We start from the raw sequence: 6,000 nt of genomic DNA, 5'->3' as shown, positions 1-6,000 counted from the left end.
GGACAGCTAAGAAAAACTAACTTATTGAATTTAAGCTTGTGTGTAAAAGTGAAACTATAAAGTTTGAACTACCGTTTGCATTTCCTGCTTGTAAGACCTACACTTCAATAAGAGAAATGACGTACGGATGTGAAATGAAATGCAACATTTTTTTCATATTTTAATAATAATAATAATACATATGATTTATATAGCGTCTTTTCCATTTTGATTAAATGCTCAAGGCGCTTAGAAGAGGGCAAAACATAAAAGTAAAGAGAACTAAGAGAAGTACAAGAAAGGGTAAATTAAAAATGAGGAAAAATTACTGTCTTCAAACCTAGTACCTGCTGGTGAACAAATGCAATTTTAGGTTGCCCTTAAAATTTTAGGTTGCCCTTCTTTGTCAAGACATGATGACTATCTATTAGGAACATTCAAACCCATGCAATCTGGAATACTTAATGTACTCAGAGCGTGCAAAATATATCACCAATTGCATAATAATCATGATAATGGTATGCATTTATGAGGATTTGGTTAAATGTCACTGAATTAACGTCAAAGAAACTACCGCTACATACTACAAAAAATATTAAGATTTGTATTTATTATCCTTTTTATACTTTTTTATTAGAGACAAATATGCATAGGCGGCGGGGAAACGGTCGCCCACGACCCCCCCCCCCCCCTTCCCGGGTGTGGCAAACGCCCAAGAAATCGCCGCGTATCGTGATTCATTGTGAATCATTTTTAATTCCCTGATTACCAAAAGTTACAAGCAAAATCCGACGTCAGGCAGGATCGTAGGCCTAATCTAATGTCATGCAGGAGATTTAAAGATAAATACCAGTTGTGGTAACGATCTCAAAATGAGTTCGAACAGAATCCAATAAAATTACCACCAAACTGTATGTATAAATAACAAATATGTGCCAAATAAGCTCTGGAAGAAAATGCGTAATTGCTGAGAAATGGCGAAAATAAGCACGTAATTCCATAAAAATGTCAGGTATTTTTCGAAGCAATATTAATACACTGTCCTACATATGCTTTTCTGTGTTAGTGATCATCAGAATTATTCATTTTGAGCTAAGATTTCACCATTTTATAAAAATAAGTTTACATTAATCATGTTAATGTACCAGATCTAGATGTATGACAGTATCATGACAATTAACCTTGATTTTAAAGACTTTCTCATGAAATAATTGTTTGCTGCAAGTTCTGTCTTTTACCTTTAACGTTAGGCTCGTTAGCAGAAAATGTAACTGATAATCAAATTTATCCAAGATGACAGCTTACTTCCTCGTCGTAGTTGAAATGACGGAGACATGTGACAATTATTCAGTCAGAGCACTCCTCCCCAGAACAGACATGACAGAAATTAAAGTTATGAATGGGAATCCCCCTATATCCAAAGGCGGTGATTCAGGCTGGGAACATGTCCTCCTATTATTTATTATGGTTGTGTTCGCCCCCTATGATTTAAAAGCTTGACCTTTTTGGGGGGGGTTGGGGTGGTTATTTTCGGCTTTCAAATCAAGCCAATCACTAAGTAATGAAGTAGATATCCAATACTAAAAACTCCCTTTTTAATTTGAAAAAAATAATTTTTTTTGGTCATTAGTGTTTCGCGATTCCTTTCGATTTGATCGCTTCACTCACCTGAATAAAATATTTTCTCCAATTTAAACTCTCTACATGCATTTTTTAGGGGGGGGGTAAACTTTACAAGATGCGCTCCGCGCCCCCCCCCCTCCCCCCCCCCCCCCCCCTCATAGGCAAGCTCATATCAAAATGGAATGTCCCTGACGATAAGTTTAAGAATAAAAGGGAGAAAAGTGAAACAAACATATTGATAAAAAAACAATTGGAAAATTTTTGGAAAATGTCAGGAATTCAGGGTCATGAATTATTTAAATTCTGTCATGTTTGCATATAATAATGTTATGGAGTTATGTATGAATTGACTTTTTTCAAATTATTCATGAATAATGTCATTTAATATAGAAGAGTGGACGTTTGATAATTTCTGATGACATTTCGAATGCAGAGATGAAATTATTTCCTTTTAAACAAATTCTCACCTTATGGTATTCAGAGAAGATGACGTCTGGGGTGAGCTTAATTGTGACGTCACAAAATCACGTTCTCACGTTCTCGGGTGGTTTTTCGGCAAAAGTTTTTTTCTCTTTTTTTCTGCTTCTCCAAGCCAACTTGATGCGCCGGGTTGCCTTTTCCCTTGGCTATTACCCGATGTGTTTGGTGCTGACTGATCAAGGGTTTAGAAGATCAGCCATTATAGGGGTAATAATAACAGCCCCCAGTTTTCAACTTTCAAGATTCGAGACTTTTTATTCTACGTCCATATAAACAAAATATACAAATGGATGGACCTCAAAGGTGCATCAAGCATTACCCCCTAGCATGGCATATTGTCAGTCGCTGGTCTTGAACTTTGTATATACCGTAAATCTCCAGATACAAGACTTGGAAACAATTTGCCCAATACAATAACTATTACAACAGTACAATTATAATATATATCAATCTACACAGGTAAATGATGTTGAATAAAAAGCAAAATAGACTGAACAACCGATGTCTGGGTCATATTAAGTGTCTACAAATTAATTCCCTTTTTTTTCAACAGATTATTGTGTAATTTTGTCAGATATTTCAAACAAATATGGTAAGATTTTCATCATAGGGTAGGCCTTTGTATCATAGACTGCGAGTTTGAAGCTTCAAAATTGTTTGAACAGTAAAAAGGATGTTAACAATGTGATATTGATGTTGATGAACAGCTTTTTATTACTTTTTTGTTTTGGTTTATCTAACGTTACATCCAACCAGTCTGAAGATTCTATAAAATAGATGGTTTCACATGTAATGCGCAGTAAATGCGGCCAAGAAGCCCAGATAAGTGGAGGGGTTGGCTATTCTTCATGTTTGTTTATTTTTTTATCTTTTAGTAATGAGGTTTATCTATTAGCCTATTCATCATGTTGACATGTGTGAACGTGACCTGTAAGCTAGATGAAAAGTAGTTCGGAGACTGGACCATTTTCTCGAAGGAAGGGCAGAAAAAGATGATGACATATACCATGCAGTCGATAAATACTCGAGACTCGAGGGTATACCATCTTAAAAACTTTTTTCACAAGAAAGAGACGTATTAATAACGGAGGACGTCGCAAATCTTGATAATTACATCCATGCACCAATGCCCTTGGTTAGTATAGGCTATACCAAACAACTTTCGTGTAGGTCTATCAAACAAAAATAGCGACCGAAGAAAGCTTCGTATATGCCTATGTACATGCATAGTATAGAAAATGAATTTTTATCGCACTGGCGTATTTAGTTAGATCGTCAGGGATCGTTTCACTACTTAGGCCCATGCAAAAAAAAGGAGTACAATCCACCGGCGATTAATCATGTTAATGATTTTATTACGGATTCATTGCTGACTCTTCTAGGTCCTTTTTCAAAAAGACTTGTTATAACAACAAATGCAGGATTTCTATACCAAGTTTACTGTCAACCAATCAAATTGAATGATTTCAATAGCTCTAAACAGTTACTTCACACCTGTTATTATTATATCTGTAATGAACCTCATCCTTCCCCTCATTCTTCTTCCCCCTCCCACCTCCTCTCCTCCTCCTTCTAACTCCCCCCTTCCACTTTATCATATTTTCTATTCGTCATCTATAATTATGTACCACGTACCGATACGCTCTAATATTCTGAACTGTATCCACATGTTTACAAAACATAAACAATCTACTTTCGGCCATATCATCGGAAATCAATTTCCTCGTTGAAATAACAGAAACTCACCCAATGCCGATACACACTATAATTATAATAAAAGTATTAATCTTTGGTAAAGGGACTGTATTATCTGACATTCTAACATTATATTTATTGTGGTAATTGAATGATGTTTCAGCCATTAAAATTTCAGCTGTTAGAATTCAAATTTGACATCTCACCCCTCTCTCGGTAATTTTCTTTGATAGCTCTTTGACATTTTTTTTTCAAATTTTAGTAATAGTAGATTAGAACACTACAAAGATTATAGCTTTACTTCCGATCAATATTCTATGCTTGAGAAGGAGTTTTATATAAATAAGACAAATAATACGTAGACATTTTTCATAGTTCGATGTATAATCGGTAAACTTATCCAATAAAACACATTTTTAGTTTATATTCTTCACACCATATCTGTCTTAGGGCGCACACATTCATTGTAATAGTGATATCCATTTGGGGGGATTTTGCAAAATCTCAAAACTTTGTTATATGTTACATTACTACTTTTATGTAGCGTGGTAGAGCAGTTGGTTCTACGGGCGCAAGAAAAAGTCTATAACATCATATTGTCACAAGTCACTCATACCGCCTGTGTATTGTTTTCCATTATAAAAGTGTACACAAAGGTATCCATTATCTGATGAAGTGCCGATTTTGGTTTATTCAATAGAGATTAAAATGTTAATAATATCGGCTACTGCATAGTCCTCTTTCGTCGAGTAATTCACGTAATCTTTCACCTCGAATGTTCAATTGCATCACAGTTATGTAATGGTATATCTTTGTTGTAATATATTATCTTTACAACTTGTATAATTGTCCTTTCATCTATTTGCTTCATCTCCTTATTCATGTTATTCAAGTCATATTGTGTCGTTAAAATCACATACAATCATCCCCAATCATGTGCGATCTTCTGAGGATTCGGAGGATTTACGCGTTTAATAGAGCGATCGAAAGCTTCACATTTTTTTACAAGCATTCTACCTCCATGTTAAAATGTTGAAAGGGAGACTGCATGACCCTCATGTATAACATCGATCAACGATGCTGCTCTGAAATGATATATTAACAATTTGAGCACGACCGAGCACCTTGGTCATGGACGGAAGTGTTGTGGGTTCGATTCCTTGCCGAATCATCATATCTATTTATCCTTATCTTTTTTTTCTTTTTAGTCGTCAGTGTGCCAGTTTGTTCAGATTCAGTGTCTGATAAAAGTTGCAGGGAGTTGTTTGGAGCTGGAGGATGCATGATACATTCGTTCGTTCAGATTATTTGATCCCGTATGCCTTACTGTTTTATTTTTTAACTGTTTGTGTTATGTCAATTCTTTTAATTGCCCCCGCTGTTATTTTGTGCATTATCTTCTGTGATGTTTGTATTATCTTCTGTGATTTTTTTGCTATGTTTCTGTTCAGATACTATGTTATTTTGAGTAATGCTATTTGATTTTGTATATATACAGCTGTAATTAATCTTTTGCATTATTTCCTATGGTATTTTCCAGACTGTGTATGAATTTGAAGTGAATAAATAATAAAGATTACTACAAAGCCAAAACTACCAAAGATTTCCTCTGCTGCCTACTGCTCAGCTGCGCTCTGCATTTTACATCGGCATTTTACAAAAGGTAGAATGGAGAATTGTGTTATGCAGGGCCCGCTGAGTATATGTCTACATCTCTTAAGAAAAAGGATAAGATGGCGAGATCTCGGATCTCGTCATGTCTTCATCCCGTGGAAGAGATGATCAGATGAAAAGATCTTAGATCTCGTCATGTCTTCATCCCGCGGAAGAGATGATCAGATGACAAGATCTTAGATCTCGTCATGTCTACATCCCATGTGAGAGATGACCAGATGACAAGATCTTGGATTTCGTCATGTCTACATCTTTTGGAAGAAATTATCAGATGGCAAGATCTTGATCGGAGATCATGCCATCTGATCATCTCTCGCACAAGACGTAGACATGACGAGATCCAAGATCTTGCCATCTAATCATCTCTTCTAAAATATATAGACATGACGAGATCCGAGATCTCGTCATCTTATCCTTTTCCCTAAGAGATGTAGACATGATGAGATGATTTTATGAACATCTGGGAGGCACTTGAGAGACTACGAGCGGTAGTAGTGGCTACCTGGGTATGTTAGCAAGATGATCAAGCGTTCGACGTGATAATGGTTG

The sequence above is a fragment of the Lytechinus pictus genome, chromosome 4 (assembly GCF_037042905.1).
Source record: "Lytechinus pictus isolate F3 Inbred chromosome 4, Lp3.0, whole genome shotgun sequence".
NCBI lineage: Eukaryota > Metazoa > Echinodermata > Echinoidea > Temnopleuroida > Toxopneustidae > Lytechinus > Lytechinus pictus.
This window is presented reverse-complemented; position numbering follows the sequence as displayed.